General features: G+C 46.3%; 1 protein-coding gene across 2 annotated transcripts in view; it reads left to right on the top strand.

Moving 5' to 3' along the window:
* LOC139050500 (dermonecrotic toxin SpeSicTox-betaIB4-like) overlaps positions 1 to 21,131 on the top strand; it is a 275,782-nt gene that overhangs the window by 140,552 nt on the left and 114,099 nt on the right. The window lies entirely within an intron of this gene.

Genomic DNA, 21,131 nt, shown 5'->3' with positions numbered 1-21,131 from the left:
ACTTCGGTCTTTGTATTCCTCAAGTACCCGTGCGCGTTACCAATTGTCAGGTTTCATGAACTTCGCTCACCGTTTGCCAACTGCTACGGGTCTATTGTATTGCTATTTTTGAAACTTCGGCTCTATTTTCGCAGATTATGTCTCGCCGTTTTCTGCGATTACTTCGCAATTTTCTTCTTTTTACTCACTCTCGTGGGTTTGAACAATCAACATTTAGTGTGTTTACGGTAATGCGGATTTTTCGGCGCGTCTGTATTTCTCCTGGCCCGAGCGATCTCGCTCACTTTCTTTCGTACTTTCTTTTATGCTTCTCTCTTCCTTCTCTATTTTGTCTTATTTCTTTCCTAATACCTTTCTTAAGTGAGTCTTAACATTTCTTTTACCTATATTTAGACGCATCACTCAGACTACTTTCGTGTCGCTTTATTCGACAGGTTTGATATCAAAGAAAGAAATATTTCATTTAAATCCTTCCACGAAAGCGTAAGACAGCTTGAACTCTTGAGGCCCGATACGACAGACCATCATGACCGTCGTGGGAAGCCGTATCGGTAACAGCATTGTGGCCCACCCATGTGCCGAAACACTGCACCCTTCCGTATTCGCTATTCCGGTATAGCGTAATCGGTACATCGTCATAGAGACATGCTAAAAACTATTTGTTGCGAAGTACGGGGTCGTCCGGCGCGGCAGACTGTAGGAACGTAAATGACACTGTCGCTTGGCTTGGCTTGGTGCGGGGTCGATTGACTCGGCAAGTGGATTTCCCCGACAAGCGATCGATAAAATCAATGCCACCGTGACTCGCGTCCCGTTTGGGGGAGACAGGTGTCGTTTACGACGACCCCCCTCGGCGCTCTCGCAAAGCCAGGGACGCTAAATGGTTATTCTGGAAAGCGTCAGGTTCCGCCACGTTGGCCTTTCAAGCCAATCGGAGAAGATGCGTGCAGCCATCCTGCGATCCAGTCATAGCCGACGGGATGAGGCGTAAATGTGACAGCGTAAAGTATAACACCTCCTCTGGAAGCTCAAACACGCAGCGGTCACGTTATAGTCGATATGTATGCGTGAGGTTGCAGAAAAAAAAATGACCAGGCTTAGCTTGGTCAAGCCAAGAATGCGTTGCACATTGCGCGAGTTGGGGCCCAGCTTTTCCTCCGGCTGTCGTGACGTCACGTCACGTGGTTGCGCTAAAGGTCAGTGGTGGCTGCCCAGCCGCGCCCAAGGGCTGAACTGAGTGATTGCAATATGCAACGCATAAAAAATGCCCGGGTCTGGGTAAGTTGCTGGGCGAGGTGCGGTGAATGACGTGGCTCTCGTGTGAAGCGCAGCGGGGTCAGGCCTTCAGATGAGGGGATAACTTTTTCTTTTTATTTTAGTAAACAATGAGAAAACATTGTTTGTCTTAATCCTCCACATTGCGGTTATCTTCTTCACCTTCTATGTAAACCGCGGGAGGGGACAGTGTCTACAGACACTGTAAACTGATGCGCCCGGGTGTCTCTGGCAGTTGCACAGATTGCTCCCAGACGCAGCAGCACTGTCACTGTATAAGAGCGCGTCGAACGTAAGAAGCGTAGCGCCGAACAAGCAAGACCTATAACGAAGTTGGGTGCCCAGTGAGACCATACGCTGAACCACGGGTGGTATCCTGCAGGAGTCCACCTACTGGACTGTCCATTTCGACCGCTGCTGATTGGCTGGGGCCGCTTGACTCCTCCTCTCTTGCACACCTGCATCCAATCAGCAGCGGCCGAAATCGACAGTTCACTAGGTGGACTCTTACAGAATACCCCCCTAGATGAGCTAAGTTAGAGCGTCGTAGAGGGGCTACAGTGGACACCGAACGATGCCAGCGCCGGCCAGGACAGACGGAGGTGCGTAAGCATTCGCTGTTTTAGTGTCGCGAGGAAATGACAAGGATGACGGGATGGGAACGATGGCAGTGACAACGTTGACGACGACAACTGCCAGTATATAGCCGCGTTTACATGAATGCGACAGTGGCGCGTCGCGTCGCATTTCTGGCGCATCGCATTCGTGCGCTAATGCTAATGGTAATCATGGTAATGCGCTATAGGAAGGGACATCGCATCAATGCGCCAGGGTTAGGGAATAGGTATACAGGCACGAGGTGACATAGGCATATGGCGCTACGTTCTCGTGACATTTAATGCGCTACATGTAAACGGAGTCACATCGCATTCCCAAATGATTTGGGAAATGCGACGCACTACTGTCGTATTAATGCAAACGCGCCTAACAACTTGATAAATGACGACCACGGGGACATGGCGACATGCGACATGGCGAAATTCGCAACATTCATAGCTGTAGAGCGAAGTTATTTAAAGTTATTCGCGTTCTCACAATGTGTGGGATGTGTACAATCTTCCATTGTGTGTGTGTGTGCGTGTGCGTGCGTGTGTGCGTGTGTGTGTGCGTGTGCGTGCGTGTGTGCGTGTGTGTGTGTGCGTGCGTGTGTGTGTGTGTGCGTGTGTGTGTGTGTGTGCGTGCGTGCGTGTGTGTGTGTGTGTGTGTGTGTGTGTGTGTGTGTGTGTGTGTGTGTGTGTGTGTGTGTGTGTGTGTGTGTGTGTGTGTGTGTGTGTGTGTGAGCGTGCGCGCGTGCGCGCGCGCGCTTGTGTGTCATTTTAGTTCAGTGCAAGGAGATTAAGGGTATCCGAATTATTGTATATATTTCTATCGCTACACGACAACCCGTTATGAAAAGAACAGTAAGGAAGCACCGTGAATGCTACCATGTGTTCGACGTTTGTGGCTACATTCTTGAGGTGCGGAGTTATGCCAGCGTTGTCGAACGCCTACGCCAACTGCTTCTCCTGGTTACCGGTTCCCGTTATTTATTTCGCCTAGCTAAATATGCAACGCGGGGAGGCTCCAGCTTCACGCGATATCACCCTCCCTGAGCGCTTGCCTGCACAGGCCTGGCTTGTTATCTTTCGCTCACTGATGTGTTTTGTAATGAAAACGTAAAAAAATGCATCCCTTCTTTTTTTGTCGTCTCACCACGTCGCTCTTTGCTGCCTGACAAAAAAAAACAAAAAAAATGAGGGGACTTCTTTTTACAGAATAGGCCTGTACATGACAGTTTCTCTTCTTTCTTTTGAAGCTTCGGCTCTGGTACTCACCCATGGGATTCTTTGTTCAGGCGTGCCAGAAGTCTCTGCTTGAGCCCAACCAACTGCCTGATAAAGTTTGCATATCCGTGTTTTCTTGTCTATTAATGATTCACGGTTTTTCTTCATTGCCGGTGTTCTTCTCCTCGTGTTAACATGCGATTTCACCCTTATTTATTGATTACCTTTTAACAGTTCTTGTTATCAGGTTCATTTTATGCTTTTGAATAACCCAATTGATTCACGCCCAACATCTCGCAGTAGCCTAAAGAACAGGTTGCACGGCTAACAACCAAACCAGCTAACACTATAACAAGTGCACCTTACAATAGATAAAGACAGTGTATGAAGAAGATAACTGGAAAAGGCTCTCAATGCAATCTGATGCTAACCTACACTACACCTGTCTTCGAAACAATCGGCTCTTATGTCGTTGAAATAGATGGCATACTTCTGGAACTCTACTGCCGTTTGTAAAATAAAATTGATCTACCTCTTTTCCCACTCGACAAGGACGTCTGAAATGAAGGCAAGGAGACAGGAGGACAAACTGACGGAAAAAAACGCCAACCATTGTGGCTCAGTCGCTGGCCTTGTGCGGCTGAGAACGAGCTCGCGAGTTCGAATCCGTGCCACAGCGGCAGTTTTCCGGTGGGGGAGAAACGTAAAAACTACCCTGCACTTAGATTTAGGTCAACGTCAAGGAACCCTAGGTGTCCAATATTATTCAGCAGCCCCCTTTCCTAAGTCCACCCACTGAAGCGTCTGGCATACCTCGCCTGTTCCTTTGATGCGTTAAACCGTGTAACTTGATTTGATTGTGACAGAAAGAACGCTATCAGTCTTTTCCATTTGTCCTCTCTATCTCTTTTCCTTTTGGAACCGCACATCTTGACAACGATGCACTAACTATTCCAACGTCGTATCTTGCTGGTGTCAAATCACGCTTCAAAGGAACAGCACAGTATATATCTTATCGGAACGAACGACCACCTTCCACTACAGTTGTGTTAGGTTAGGCTTTGCGTACGTCGAAGACGCCTGACGCGTCCTGTTCTCACTTCTACTGCCAACTGGTCGGTTTCTGTTTGAACGACCGTGGCATTGATATATCATCGCTTGAACGAATCCACGAACGACCATGACTGGAAGACTTTCGTGCGCGTAGACTGATTCGAGTGGCGTGCCTGCCTTCCCTAACGATTGACCGTTGACGATCGCCCCTATTAAATATGCAACTGCCACCGCGTCTGTGTCGCGACAGCTTGGGCCCATAGATCACTCGTGCTCGGCCTACATCTTTCGAAGGACGGGTCCCGACGGCTCCAACCGAAGGGTGCTCGATCGTTCGAATCGATTTGCTATTTCGCGTGCCTCGCGCGAGTCTGAATGTCGGGTCGAGTTGACATGTCGCAGATACAGACAACGTGTGATGAATCGAGTGCGCGTGTCCGCGGCAGGCTGCATTGTCTCCAACGCGGATGTCCTGTGTTTATTTGTTTGCATCTTTTACGGCCGCAACTGCAAAAGAAACCGGCTTTGCCACATTTATTTTTTGTTTAATCCGGCGTCTAGTAATAGGTGTAGGTAGGGGTGATTATGAAGAAAAGAAAGAACCCCTATGAAGATTCAACGCAGTTGTAATCTGGCTATATGAAGCCGAGTTAATCAATGAAATACAACTAAATGCAACGTGTATTAAAACGGGTTCACTTTCATTTTATGCGAGGCGTAATCTCGTAGAATGTTTACGTTTATGCATGGTACGCCGCCCAGAAGCTATGACGAAGTGTGACACGTAGCGATGTTACAATGACAAAGGCGATTTATGATGCCTCTGGAAGGAAAAATAGTGATGAGACGCGTGTGGGGGGCACGGAGCGGTATGAACCGTGTGTAGATATGTTCAAGCATTCTCTACTCACAGCATTGCCACAGCATTCTCACAGTGGCACGCACACATATTGGAGGATTGCCCGTGAATGGGAACATACTCAGCAGCGCATACCCAATGGTCCAAGCGAAGTCTAACAGAAACGCACAAGATTGTTTAATAAGTTCAAAGCGCCCATAGAATACCGTGCGCTATTTTTGTTAAGAAATATGCGTGCCTTAGAAGTAGTTACAAACCCACAATATTTGTACGGATTTAAAGCCATTACTTCATTTTTGTTATTATGGAGAAGAGAGACGCACTCACTGGCACTGCATTAAACGTCAAAATTGAACTATGCTACCCGGCCCGACGTGCGAGATAATCAAGAGGCCGATCCCAATAGTGTTTTGCATAGAAACTCTCAGACATGCGAATACAGGTTGTGACATGATCCGTGACAAAACTCAACTTACATTTTATACCCGGTGAGACCCTATTTAGTCCAAACTCCACCCACAATACCATGTGTCTCCGTGCTCCAAAACACAGTTCCCGAAAGACGCCAGTATTGAAAGTAGTCGCCTCCACCAGGATATATTGGAAAGGAAGGAACGTATTCGGTTGGTACGTGAGTAAGCAGTACGTTACTTGTAGTGCTTTCTAACATAGATATCGCGTACATAAATGCGACACGTCGGATATAGAGAAGTAAAACGAATTTTTCTTGCCCATGTTATCGTGCCACGAATGTCGGATAAAACGACCATGGTTTTGCGTCAGCTGCAACTTCCTGCGAATGAGGTTCAACTGTAGCTGGCGTTGGCAGTACTCGATATTTTATGTTCATGACGTCACAGAAACTAGGATACATAATCGGCTCGCACTTGCGTGCAAGTTTTCTTCGAGTTGGGCCAACACCTCCCGTGTAGGCTGGACAGCTGCGCAATTGCCTCTGCATCCTTACGGGTCACCGGCCATCGCACCGAACACTTTAACATCCTGTGGGCGCATAAAGGGCGTTTAGAATGTCCCATTTCTAACCCCGTAACCCTTAGGGGGTGATATCGAATTACTATCGTAATTGCCATTGTCAGTAGTATCGAACTACAGCAACTCTCATCTCAGTTACAGTTCGAGCTTAGCTGTCATGTACCATAAAGCATTTTTACAGGATGTAAGCCACGGGACAAACCAGCACCTTTAAGAGAGCAAAAGTTTTCTTGAGTGTACTGAAGCGTGTTCTCGGTTTGCTGGTACTCTACCAGCAGTGATGCGTAATAACCGGGGCACTGAACACATATTTAGATTGTGCATTATACTTGGAATCAGCAGATCATAAGGACATGAGGGGCATCCATTTATAGGTAAGCAATGTCAATTGTACGAAGTAAGCGGCTCCCAAGCATGCATCAGTAGATAATGACGCCTTTATACTTGACGCATAACAAAGGGATAGGCAGGAACTTTGCGTGAATTTCGATGTGTAGTCTAGGAATGGCAGGACACCACAATGCTACCGAAAATTATTTGCGCACACGGAGCACAAGGGGCTACGAGTCCTTGTGCTGAAGCACCGCTAGCCTGCCAACCTGATTTTCGCCTCTGGCTCTGTGAAGCCCGTTCATATACGCGCGGTTTCTTCGCGCGCGTTTCGCGCGCGCAGCCTCTTCGCCTTCTTCATTTCGCACATACGCTCGCGTGCGTAGGTGCGAAGTAGATATGGAAAGTGAATCGGTGTCGTCGTCGGAAGTGCCGAAAGAGATTCGTCGCGCGATAAGCGCGACGAAAAGCATCGCGAACAACAACGAGCTCGGCGACAGAGGCAGCGGGAGTCGATGGACAAAGAAGATTTGGCCAAGCGATTGCGAATGCGGCGGCAAAGAAGACAGTTGACGGCGTCGAAACGCGACAACGAAACTGCCGAAGAACGACAGAAGCGATTGGAGAACGACAGATTGCGCAAGCAGGCGAAGCGTGCTGCCCAAACGGTTGAACGGTGACAAGCCAGTCTAGCTGCGGACGTTAAAATTCAGGTGTTTTAGGCGCCGAAACCACGATCTGGTTATGAGACACGCGGTAGTGGAGTGACTCCGAAAATTTGGACCACCTAGAGTTCCTTAACGTGCACCTAACTCTAAGTACTACACGGGTGTTCTTTCGCATTTCGCCCCCAACGAAATGCGGCCGCCGTGGCCGGGATTCGATCCCGCGACCTCGTGCTTAGCAGCCCAACACCAGAGCCACTAAGCAACCGCGGCGGGTAGCTGCGGACTTCGCACACGAGCATCACAAGGCCGAGGAACGACTGTCTTTGGCAAAAACTGCGACGGCCACCTCCAAGCGGGACTTCATCGACAACCCGTTCGGCTTTGTGTGTTCTGTATGTGACAGACTTGTTTCACAACAAGGACTTGGATTGCGTCACGGCTTCCACGTAAACGCGAACTTGGCTTCGCCATTTGCCGACGTTGCAGAATTCTCTTCGTTTAAGGCATGTTGACCGTACGAGTGTTCGCTTGCCCAAAATAAACTGCATTTATACTTTGTGAGCAACGGGTATGAATATCTGGCGAAGCCTGGCAACCTCCCTCCACTCAACTCTATATATAGCGCAGCACGTGATGTCCGCTTGCGTACCGTTCATGCAAGTGGGAAGGCTGCTCTACAACACTGGCCAGTAGTGCGTGAAAGCACAAAACGGACTTTGTGCAAGTCTGCTGTTCTCCTCCTCCTGTGTCCACCGAGTAACCGTGTATGCATTGCGCAACCTGGTGTGCATGACTATGCGTATCACGTGTGCAGTAAAACAACAGTTTAGGAGCTGCATCGCGACTATGAAGGATTTAATTAGCAACTGGTCAAACAACGGCCCGGAAATGCTTCACTTCGTGCTAGGAAATGGCTAAACTGGTCCAAGAAAGTGTGCTTTCGCACAATGTTCCGTGGCCCACAAATCGCTTGCAATGTTTTATTTCCTCGTTTTGTCTTTTTCGAGTTCTTAATTTTGTTTTATTCGAGTTTTTTTTTCGCTTCCCGTGTCTGGGATAAAAGGGTAGTTTTTGAAGAAGTTTGTCTCTGCATACCGTTCCTCCCGTTCGTTAGCTCAGGCTTTCAAATTTGTTTTACTTTTCCCCCTTAACTATGCACAACACCAAACGAAAGTTGCTCTTACCAAATCATGCTTGATGCGGCTAAGCTGTGGTAAACAAACCTGGGAAGAAACCTGTTGGGAAAACAGAAAGAACTAGGAAACATCAGAATCTTACCGATTGCTACGGAAGAGTAGGAACTTTGGGCAGCAAGACAGCTTTACCGCAAGGCACACAGCACGTCACAAGACGAGAGACAGCGTAAACGAACCAAGACAGGCAGACGCAAAAAAAAAAAAACACGACACATGATGGACGCTATGTTTACCAAAATCGGCGCGCCGTTTAACGTTTAGCAAATGCCGGAAAGCTCGCCTTTTCTAACACGACGTGCGTTTCCGTGCCGAGAATGTTCTGTCGCCTTTCTTATGAAAATCTAAAACGCTTGTTATACATGCCGGGATTTCTCTGCAACTTTCGGTAAGATGCTGTATGGAGAGCTGAGCAAAACAAGAATAAAGTGAAAGCAGGAGCCAAGGTTTCGACAAGTGTACTTGTCTTCTTCAAGGCCTTGAAGAAGACAAGTACACTAGAATAAAGTGAAAGCAGGAGCCAAGGTTTCGGCAAGTGGACTTGTCTTCTTGAAGGGCTTGAAGAAGACAAGTACACTTGTCGAAACGTTGGCTCCTGCTTTCACATTGTTCTCGTTTTGCTCATGGTCTTGAATTTTTCATCTCCCGCCTTCCCCGCGTTTTCCCTGTATAGAGAGCTGGCACGCGAAGAATAGTAAAAAATGCGGGAGGGGGGGGGGGGGGCTTTGAATAATGGCACAAGGCTTTTAGCTAAGGTGGCTTGACTGCGTGCTTTCCAACATGCAGCACTTGAAAGTTTTGTTTGTTTGCTTGAGAGGAAGTTTCGGCTCCACCCCACTCGGCGAGTTGCTTCCTTACCTGATCCTGTCGCTAAAGCGTCAAGGTGGTCGCCGAAGAAACAGTGCGGCCAGTCGAACTACATGTCTTTCGGTATTCGCAAGAGAATCTTGCTCTGGTAGCTCTTCCTGGCATCATAAGCAGGAAGTTTCTGATGTACATCGGCCACAGAGATTGCAAATACCGTACTCATTTTTTTGTTTACACCACAGTAACAATTTATCGTGCGACTTGCGTACCTGTCATCTTGCCGCAGCTGTCGATGTCGTATGCATGCATTGTTATCCATTTCTTAAAAACCCTTAAATTAATTTATGGGCTTCTAGGTGCCAAAACCACAATCTCATCATGAGGCACGCGGTATAGTGAGGGACTGTGGAATAATTTTGACCACCTGAAATTTTTTAACGTGCACTTAAATCTAAGTACACGGGTGTTTTCGCCTTTCGCCCCCATCGAAATGCGGCCGCGCCGTGTGCCGGGATTCGATCCCGCGACCTCGTGCTCAGCAGCGAGAGAAAAGGATGTTCGGCAGCCCAACATAATAGCCACTAAGCTGTGCACAGGGGCTTACGGCATTCGTGTATCGAAATAAAAATGTGAATTAAGATAAATAAATAAGTAAAAATGTACCGAAAATGAAGCTAACGAAGCAAAAAAAACTGAATTTTCAAGTAAATGAAGTTCATTGTTTAACGCATCTCCCACAGTAGCTCAATCTCGTTAGTCTTCCGTGGCTGAATAGAAAGTCGCGGTGGCAATTCCCCACAAAGGAAGCCTCATTTCATTTTCGGTCTAAGTTTATTCCTTTAATAAGTGAATACATGCTTACATAAGTGTACACTTTCCTTCTCTTTCTGTTACGCGACACATTTTTTTCACATTCCGTCGTACTCTTGGCGGCTCTGATCCGAAGAGTGGCTTGTGTATGCGGCTAGACGACTGGCGAACGAAAGAAACACCGCGAACGAGCCAACGAATAGCATGTTCCAAGAGAGAGAGAGAGTAAAACTTTATTCAATGTAAATAAAATCAGGCACGATGGTTGGAGCCCCTATTCCAGGGCCCCACTGGCACGAGCGGCTCGCTGGGCTTGGTCCAGAAGAGCCACTGGCTCTCCCGACCCTCGTCCCGCAAGCCATGCCTCCCACTGCCTATTCCTCATTAGCGCGTTCGAAACGTTCGTCAAGCTTCCCGTCATGCGCTGTCTTGATATTGGTGCACTAGCTTGCGCCAAGTAAGGAGGAGAATTCTCATTTTTTTTAATAGCGCCACGTTTTAGTAACAGCGAACTACCAAGCACTGCCAGATGTGAAACCGACAAAGTTAAGAAAATCATTCCACGAGCATAGAAAAGCTTGTTCACCCTAAATTTATTTCTGTGGATAGGTAGCACATTAGCGGAATAATTTTATTAGATAAAAAACATTACGGTGGTAAATAATAATTTTACAATTTGCTCGCACAATCGTATCAGGCACGCCTCCTTCACTATAGAATTTGCAGCAACGCACAAGGAAAAAAAATCATGAGCCATTCCACTCTGTGAAGGTGGTTGACCAGCGAAGCTGTTTAGCACACGACGCGAAGTGAACACATAATTTTGAACAAAAGTACGAACTCATTTATTGTTTTGATGGGTGGTTATCGTTACGAAAAGTGAGCACACCCATTTATTGTCTTGATCGGTCGTCCTTATTTCACTCGCAACTGCTTTCACATTCTCTGATACTGTCAAATCGATGCACGTACGCCGCTAGGTTGTCGGTTGGGCCGGATCGATGTGGCATCGCAAGGGATATGTCTGCAACACGGAATATCTAAACCGCTCCCTTTTTGGTACCGACACACCCACATCGAAGTCACCGACTACGACCACAGGGGTAGTGTCATCGTGGCTAATTCACCCAATTTAGCAGCCATGAACCTTACGGGTCTGCCAGTCATTTCATTTATTTGCTTGCTTACAGGGGTGTGGGCCATTGCTCACGGCACGGGGGTATGAGCCATTGATCATGACATGTTTGCGACATGCTGTTCTGCATGTTGCATGCGTGGTTAGAAAGGATTTAAGCACTGTTCGCTTCACTTTGCTGAGTGCTTGTAGCCTCTGCCTTACGGGGTTATGTGCCATTGCATTTTTCGCTTGATTACGGGAGCATAAATGCTTACGGGGGTACGAGCCATTGATGATGATAGTTTTAGTTCACGGAGAACAAAAATGCGTGGAACCCTATCCATATACAGCTTCGCTGTAAAATTGAATACAGATAGGCCCAACTTGAGCCGAGCAATAACTTGATAGCAGCGATAATTCAGTGGAAGACGGCCATTGCAAGAAAAACTTAACCAATCTACAAGTGACAATCTTGTGTCACTTGTAGATTGTGTGTCACTTGTGTCTTGTGTGAATTTGTCGCGATGCCATTTTGTGGTATTCCAAGAAATTATTACAGAGGTTCACACATGTTGTAATGCGTCGGACGTTTGCCTTCCATGGAACGGCGTTCAGGTGAAACAGTCCCTCAAGTGAGTAATCAGAATTGTACCTATATACATAAAGCTTCTTTTACTGCAAGAAATTCAAGCAGAAAAATGCATCGTGCCCGAAAAAAGAATGCCATTACACTCTAACGAGCATTAATTAATCATTGGAACACTGAGAAGGAAAAAAAAGGAATGTACAAAGTAGTATTCACAAAGAATTTATTTAGGCAATGCCCACGCGAAAATCTCGTATAAACTCGAAAGCTGTTATCTTTTTGGTGCACGATTATTCTTTATATCATGGACAAAGATGCCTATCCAAGGCAGTCACAGCGGAATAACGTCCGTGTAAGAAAAGTTCACTCGCCTTTTTTCTAATTAAATGCGTGTGTAGGATACCTTGGTATCATTAGCGCTCCCTGCTACTTCGCACATAATCAAATGCACAAGTCCAAGTTAGGATCTAGCTTTCTGGTGTTATGTCTACGACTGGGAACACAATGCTGAAAAAAATGGGCGGCACAAGCGATTGCAGCAAATTCTTTTCATTTATACTTGCGCTTTCATACAATCGGTTGCGTCGTCTGTTTCCACTCGCTCCATTCTTTGAAAAAAAAAAAGCTAGCACAGTGCAAGTAAGCTATGAACGTGCATTAACTGGCAAAGTTGTTTGCCAGTTAATGCAATACAATTACAGAACAATACAATTACAGAACCGAATACAGTAAGCGTAGTAGGCTGTCATACAGTTAGCATAGCACGACGGCCAACTCTATATATATTTTTGCCATCGAGGCAGCGTTCCGAGTCCCTCAAGTGGAACCCTAGAATGGTCGCTTCGAACTCGAAGGCGGGTATAACTGTATATGTAGGCCCTCCTACATCCGGAACCTGACGTGAACTGCGTGTCAAGATCCGCTTCCACGGCATATCGATCGGGGTGTAAGCTGCGCGGTAGTCAGCTCCCGGACCTCGTTCAATCGCTCGAGTTCCTTTAACCTAAATCCACATCCGATGTGCCGAAGCGGCCGCGTGTACATTTTCTGTGCCAGTGGCAGTGGAGCCCGATCGGCGGCGAGGCTGGGAGATGATTGGTAGATTGACCCTAATCTTGCGAAGAAGAGTGCTGGCTTTATGTGCGAGCTTTTCCTTTTTTTTTTCCAAGCAAGAAGATGCAGAGAAAACGGTCGCGTTTGCCCTAAGCTCGCAGCTTTAGAGGACATAGTAAGAAATGTAAGAGGAGCGCATCGATGACACAGCCCCGTCAAGTAAGCTGTCTACGAAGAACTATCAGGCCTGCCTGAAGTTTATTCCACTGAAGTTTCTTTGTCCTGCCTGCTTACACGTGCAGGAGTAGAGGCTAAAGGCCAATGAACATAATGACATAATAACGCATTATGGTATGGCAGCTCTAATAATTTAGAGAAAAGTAATGTTATCTGTCACATCAGCAAAATTTAAAGAAGAAAAAAACATGCCGCGTAAGTCGTGGTACATCGTCATAATTCACACGGCCAAGTTAACACAGACCTGTACATAACGCTAAATAAAACAAAACATTTATGCCACACAATGCAATATGCCGCAAAGTATGAGAAGTCGCTGCCTCCTCTGTTGATGTTGATTGAACTGAGTATATGTGGCATCCGATCTATTTCTTTATATTTTGCCGCACAACTGAGCAAGAGCCCTCCAATGTAGGCCGGTGACCACAATGTTATGCTCCTGAGCTCCAGGTCGCTGGTTAGAATCGTTGCGATGGCATTTCAGTTGGGGTGAATTTCAAGAAAAAAAATCTCGTTCATTTTGTCTTTTGTGCACGTTAATAGCCGCTGGTGGTGAAAGTTATTCCTGGGCCTTCCACTAAGATATGTCTCGTGGGGTCAGCGTTTGTTTGAGAGCTTCAATCAATCAATCAATCAATCAGTCAATCAATCAATCAATCAATCAATCAATCAATCAATCAATCAATCAATCAATCAACTGAACAGACAGAAATTAAATAGCCGGGATATTTTCCGTTTGTCTCTCCGGGCCTACGCACGTGTTTTAAAAAAAATTTGCTGCAAAGTATTGAACCTGCTGTTTAGCCACGCAGCTGCAATGCCTCGTTCGACAACCCTCTCACCGTTTACGTTCATACATACAGGTTCATTTGGTAAAAAAAAAATGAGTTGGCTGTCGGGCCTTGTGTCTGTAGCTTCCTGCGCTAACCACACACGCCTATCTTCCCGCAGTTAGCTTCTTCGTGCTGCATTCATGCCACGAACGTGGACCGACTCGCCCAAATCGCTATGCTAAGCTCTTCAAGAACAACCTATTCATGACAGGAAGAAGCGCGTAAACACGGTATCTGCATCTTCCACTTCGGAAAGATTGGCCCAGGACAATCTGGCGATGGCGGTGGGGCTCTTCGCGGAATGCCAAAGAGCTCTTCCTTACGTCTCGCAGAAGAGAATAGCAGAATCGAATTTCTGGCGAAAACTGAAAGTTGAGATTCTCCTGGTGTATAGGATAAGCGAAAAGAAAAAAAAAATACGCACAATTCAGTTTGCAGTCTACTTTTCGGGAACAGGCCGCAGCCCGGGGCAACTTACAAGGCGAGAAATCGAGTGCCCGGACAAGATTGAAAAAGGCACAAGCGCCCGAAGCAGGAAGGAGATGGCGCAGGTAACAACTGCATATATGTTCCGTTCACGATGCGCGCTGTTAGCCTACTCCTACCGCAGACTTTTTCAGCAAACCTCTTTGTAAGAAGGACGCGGTTCTCTATTGGGGTCCATTTCTCATTTCCCCAGGCTCTTTCCTGGCATTCGCTCGAACGAAATAGTCGCTCGATCTTCCCAGCTTTGATTTGTTTCATTGAATCACCGTGTACGCTGTCGACCGTCTTAGGCCCTGTAATTTAGGTCTTCATGTTGGTATTCTTGCTTGAATACTTGCCTGGGCATTCCTTTCCGCTCGACGAAACTCAAATTTCGTCCACTGCAGATGAAAAAATGGGCAAACTTTGTGGATGCGAATGCAGCATTAAGCTTCGCTCGCCATTACGTTGTTCTTTTAGTAAAACATGCAAAATAATCAACCTGCGGACTTGCTGCACTATTGTCTTTGATAGAGGCATGGATATTGGAACGCTCACGCCCTACTTCATTCTCTTTACCTTCCAAACTGATTACTTTGACTAATCGTAATTGGAGACAGTGACGTCCTGTGTAAGTTTATCAGAAGAACGTGTGAGTCGGGGCCACGTTAAATTTCAAAGCTAACACGCTAAAACAAAAATAAATATTTTAAAGTGTATTGTTGTAATTTACGCACGTATTGCCATAAACGATGTCTCTAATCCACTAAGTGCAGCGATGGCAAAGTAGAACGCTTTTTGTGTTATGCAAAATTGTTAACACTTAACATGCAAGCGTAAAATAAACGCTTGTAGTCACGGAAGCAAATAGAAGGGCACTACGCAGCGAAATAATGATTCAGTGAATTACTCGATCCCGAAATTTATTCCCACCGTAAACAAGACAATCCTACAGAGAAAATAGGTGGCCAAAAGGAAAAACTCCACCTACGCAGCTTGCATAAGCTCTAGCCACCCGTTCAGCAGCAATGGCACGAACAATTTCCATTGTAGTTCTCTTGTAACAGCATATAAGCAGCTGGAGAAACAACTTTACAATATCATTACATGTATGGGTAGGTAGAAAAATTATGCAATATGCAAATGACATTGTAGAGTTACAAGCAGAAACGAGAAGAAAGGGGGTTAACCAAGGGGCCCGACTTTTATTAGTCATATCATCAGAAGCCAACAAACGCTGACACCAAGGACAACATAGCACAAGTAATTTCCCCTATGTTGTCCTCGGTGTCAGTGTTTGTTGGCTTCTTATAAGTACGCAGAAACAATGATACAACCAGTTGAAAGACGTTTTTGTAACTTGAGGCCAGAGTTTGACGTAATAATATTGCGGAAATCCGCAAGGTGGAGAGAAGTAAGGGCAAGTTAAGAGAAGTGAAGGGAAAGTGAGACATCCACCCAAAGGTAGCTAAGTGCTACAAAGGTCCCGGGTTCGAGTCCCGGACCAGGACGAATTTTTCTTCAACTGCGAAGTTTTTCTTTCGAGGAACCCGTATGGGTTTCCTTTGTAGCACTTAGCTACAAATGGATGTCCCACTTTCCCTTTATTAATTGTGGGCACGGTGTCAACACCTTCCCTTTCTAACTCCTTCAGTCTCGCTGCGAGTGTGCTCAAAACTTTCTTTCCCATAATGCTTGCGTAAAATAGGTAAGCAGTGTGACAGTTTTGTAAAAATAGGAAATTGTGTTTTGGGGAACGCTTGCCAAATACAGAAATAGCTCCACCGTATGTAACGTAGTGTTTCTGTCGCTTAATAATAATAAGTTAATCGAAAGGTTAAGATGGTTGTCGAGCAGATTCTACTTGTGGAATCTTCAAGCTTTTGGACATCCGCTATTCAACGCACAGACGCTGACGGTATTCTTACTGTAGGGTCGATGGTTGGAATAAAGTTAGGAAAGCGTCGTGAGTGGAACATACCGTGAACTTTGCTTCTTTTTTTAGTAATGTGTATCTTGCTGTAATGCACTGATTTGGGCTTGTCGGTAAGACATCGTGAGGCTTATAGCGCGTGAAAAGACAAGGACGAGGGGAAGGTCTGTCACGTCTTCCTTTCGTCCTTGTCTTTTCACACGCTCTAGGCCTCACGAAGTATATCTTGCGTCCCATGCTAATGTTAGCGACGCTGTTCAGCCAAAAAAAAAAAAGAAAGCGATTTAAAGAACACTGTGCAAGATACAATTATCAGATTCACGGTGTTGTATAGCCAGGTGTCAGACTGCCCACCACCGTTGGTGTTAAAACCGCATCTTGCAGCGTGTATTTTTTTTTTCGTGGGACAGCTTGGCTAACGTTAGCTGGGATACCCTATATATTTGAGGGAGTTGTTCATTAACTATGACAACAAGCTTGTGAGAGAGGGAGAGATTTATTTACAGAAAGGCAAGGAGGTCGGCCTGAGCTATAACTTGTTGTGGCCTGCTACTCTACACAGGGGAAAAGGGACGGGGAGGAAAAAGGCTGATGAATGATGATGATGGTATGAGGAAGAGATGCGTGTGATGCAAGCATGTTATGCAAGATGAAAGGATAAACCCCGAGAAGCAGATGAGTACGAGCAGCTATCTCTTGGCTACCTTTACTGATATTCATTCAACTCGGACATGCAACACAGAATATTAGAATACTATGCAGCAGCGCATACAGACGAGGATACAAGAAGGCATATGAATGCACTTGTGCGCTCGTCTGTATTCGCTACAGTAGTATTCCTAGACTCCATGCCTCTAAAGCCGGTGTTGCAACGCTATGCAACTCGAGTTATCTCCCGAACATCAAATGAAGTATCGGGAGCTTGCTGTACGGGCTACGTGGGGTGCACAGTGCGGTGTTCACTAGGCATTTAGGCACAACTTATCGGCCATGCAGGCAGGCCAGACCGCTGGGAATGGGATGCGCTTGTGCAAAGACAATCGCTGGCAGAACTTTTGTCAAACTTCATCGGTCAACCTTTCTCTAAAGAGAATTAAATTAGTTATATTCTGGCACTTTGCCTACCAGAACCACAATCTCATTATGAAGCAGAGCATAGTTCGGGACTCCGGAATAATTTTGGCCACTTTTGGATATTAACCTGCAGCTAAGTCTATCTACACGAGTGCTTTTGCATTTGCTTTGAAAAAAGACCTGGTCGAACTCTTGCCACCGGCACGATGTTCTAAAGGCTGTCGTCAAATACACGATTGATCTGGGTTTGATAATTTGAAGGGCCTTCGCTCCCCATTCATCACAATTTCCGTCCTCAATAATCAACACTTCTATCTCCCTTCCTCTCTCTTTGTTACCATTTTCCTTCCAAAATATTGAGCACAGAACTTTGATTCATGCCAACCTAGCTCTCAGCTCTTCAAATATAAAGAAACGTATCCCTTTCTCACCAATAAACAACAACGTTTTTACGCATAACTTTTTTAGTTGTTTCAAACCTCGTTTCGCGAGCTGGTCGATATAATCGTTTTCTTCCTTCCTTTTCTGCCCTTAAATATTTAGTCACCGAACTACAAAAAGAAGCCTGAAAGCTGAAACTATGAAGAAAACGTCATCGCTCTTCCCTTTGAGTACGTGGTCGCTTTCGTATAGCGCATAATGTGAAGCCAGGGCTCGAGGTAAAATGGGGTTAGAAGGAACAAAATAAAACAGGGAATCTCCAGTCATAATTGCGGCGGAGTCTGTGCTCGACGGGCTCCGTAGGAGCAGGGAGAGTGTAGACGTTTGCCGACGGACAAATGCAATACAAAGCTTCACAAAGGGAAGCACGGTAAGAGAAAGGAGAAGGTTCCTGCGTCATGCTCTGCCTCCACCACCCACGTTCGGAGACCACAACGCTTGCTCTTAATTAAGCTCCCCGCCGAGGACAAGGGGCCGTGGGGATCGGAAACAGGCTCTGCCCCCTCAGATTCATTACATACACCAGCGTCCATACGCTGTCTCCCTCAACTCATGATGCCGTGCAATACTGCTGTTTTTTTGAATGAAAGAAAATGGGAAAGTGGGGCTCTTTGGTACGGGATATCCAAGTATTCGTAATTCCCTACTTAGGTGAAACAGAAATGACTACAAAGCAGTATTGAAAGTGTGATATGCAAGAGGCATACTAAAGACAAGCGAAAAGCAATCAGTTAGGCACATCACGGGCAGCAGCACCGGAAGCACGGTTTAATTATTTGGTAGACACTACGTCATGACGTACTTCTCTCCAGTGCCCCCCGCCCTGACCCCCTAAATGTCAAGGCCACGCGCTTCCTTGTCAATGGAGCAATTTTCTTGCGCCCTTCCCATCAAGATTTCTTTATCACACCCTCAACACCCCTTCATAGAACAATGACTATTTTTTCACTCCTCGGCGTATATTGTCATATTAGTAGTATAGCTGTCTTCGACGTACCTCTTTCCTAACACCCTATGCCACACCCTCCCCTTTCCGGCGAAGCTTTCTTTTGGGCCTTTTCTGTCACCCACTTCTTTCACTACACGGTACCCTCAACTCCAACTCACATACCTCTATCTATCATTTTCTTCCTCAGCGTAGTACGTCATGTTGGGAGCCCGTTCCTAATTTCTTATGCAACTCCCTCTCGCAATACACTGAACTTTTTTCCCGTTTAGTTACTCTCGTTTCTGTTCCTTGCTCTTCATTTCATTACACACACCACTGTCTATTCATTTTGTTTCCGAGCGCATGACGTCACCTTATAGCACCGTCATCTCTAAACCACCTTCCCTAATCCCCGACGCCACCCTATGTTCCCTCTAACGAAGATTTTTCTTTTTTGCCATTTGCATCAACCGCTCTTGTTGCTCTTGACCGGCGCTGATTCAGTCTAGCGAGAATGCTTTCCCCAATTCCTTACATCTAGCATCTCCCCATTATCCCTGCTGCACTGGTTAGCTGCTGCATCACTGATCTGCACCGGACGCCGTTTCACTGTGCTATTCTGCTTTTTGCATGTCTAACGTCTTACACGGCCACCAATAAATCGTTCCTCGTATGTTCTTTGCTGGAAGTGCCAGAACTATGCCATTACAGCAAAGAACCACTAACCCCTCTTTTTTTGCTTTTCTCCTCAAAGCAGCACTTAATTTCGCTTGTACTGTCTTTTGCTCAACTAGAGAGCATCTTCTCGGGCTGGCGGCTATATATGATAACGCCAACTACTAAGCAAATGACTCGACCTAATACAAGGAGACATATGCTCGATCGTTGAGAAAGATGGAGGTTCTCCGTTTCGGCTCAATGGGGATGAGTTTGGGGATATTTCCCTACGCAATCCCAACCCGGTACTTTATCGGGAATTCGCACCCTGCGGAACTTTGTTCTCTCTTTCCCGGGGCGTAACTCGGGTTCAGGTAACCTCTTAGTGTGGTTCTTTTGCTTACATCTTTGAGCACATGCCTTCTTTTTCTACACCGGGTTGCGGTGAAGGAAGCGGTCCTACTTTTTGTCACTATCGTCAAGTGGATTACTTTCTCGGTAGAACTTGGGGACTGAAGCCGCACTTCGATTTTTTTATTCACTGGGCACATTTTGTTTAGCTTGAACCCTTTGATCTGTTTCTCAATCTGTCTTACCTCCGCTTCAACCCTGAATGCGGTTCTATCTTGATATATGGTGTCGACGGGGGTGCAGACGAGTTCGTCGCGCGACTATCAAAAACTCTACTCGCGAAGTCGTTCAAAGTTCTCTTTTTTATCTCGGTCATGGCACCGAGTAGCAGGGCCCACTGAAAGCTAAGTTCATGACGCAAGTTGCGTCGAGTCTTGCTTCGTCAAACAGCTTGAGCTGTCGTAATCACAATCCGCAGTACTGCACGAAAAGAAGAAAAAAGCCAAGCCAAACGCTTCCCGACAAGTTCTGTCACTTGCGCCGCTCTTCCAGCTTTTCGGTTGCTCCATCAGAAGCACCCGTCTACCAACCCTGGGCTGCCTCCACTTTGCGTATAACCGCAATGCGTATGTACATTGTGGCAGTTCAAGCTCTCGGCACATATCATGCTTTGGTGCAGACGCACGCAAAGCAACGGAACTGCACAGAGGCAACGCCTGACGTGTAGTCTAGCAGACGAATAAAGATTTAGTGGCAAAGAGTGGCTATACCCAGCGGCAAGTTTCAGCGGTTGCGCAGCGAAAGCTATGGAGCCGAAGCACATATTTTTTTTAGTGCTCATCTGCATATAGTTCGCCAATGTAAGCAACTGTAAGCTACGTACCGTAAAACAAACCAAACCACTTCTTATGTTCATTTTTCTGTTCCAGGTTTCTTTCATAGCAAATAAACAGGGTTTCTTAGGAAAAGAATTTCCATTCCTTGCTGTTCCTAGTTTTCTGGCTTTCGATTATCCACGTCTCGTTTTCCTGGTCCCGTAAACAACCAGCAAAAGCTTCGGCACTGCTTGGCGTAGAGACACAATGGCAGAAGCTCCGCACGTGCAAGCGCGTACCTTTGGCTGTGCTGCCACGGGAAGTTGGCGTCTGGTACAAAGAGCTCTTGCACCCACGTGACGAAATACAGAACGCTGCTGGTGACGTGATAACAAAGTCTCGTTGGGTCACTCGTTTATCAGAGGCAGTGGAACCGGAAATGGGTGTACGGTTCTGCACGAAACAAGGAAAAAGAGTTTCATCGGGCTAGCGAACCAGGACAAATTGAAGGTGAGCTGCTTGGTAATGAGATCGGCTCTGCGAACGGAGGCGGCGAATGAAAAGACTTTACTCCTATCGGTTGGCCCGGCAGGTATGGATGTGATTACTGAGAGCTGCATAGCAAATAATGAAAAAAGATGAATGTTCCGAGCACCATGTACACTTGTTACGCGTTTCAGGCACTGTTGGCAGCTGTGCATGTGCACGTCTGAATATTTTACTGGTAGTACGTCTTACAGAGAAGTTCTAATAGAACTAGAAGCGCTCGAAAACGTTATACGCAGTTTTCATGCTTTTTTTGAAAGAAGTAGACCCCCCTGACACAGTTG

Source organism: Dermacentor albipictus, chromosome 10, assembly GCF_038994185.2.
Source record: "Dermacentor albipictus isolate Rhodes 1998 colony chromosome 10, USDA_Dalb.pri_finalv2, whole genome shotgun sequence".
In the NCBI taxonomy this organism is placed as follows: domain Eukaryota; kingdom Metazoa; phylum Arthropoda; class Arachnida; order Ixodida; family Ixodidae; genus Dermacentor; species Dermacentor albipictus.
Note: the sequence above shows the minus strand (reverse complement) of the source record. Positions and strands in the feature narration are given on the sequence as shown.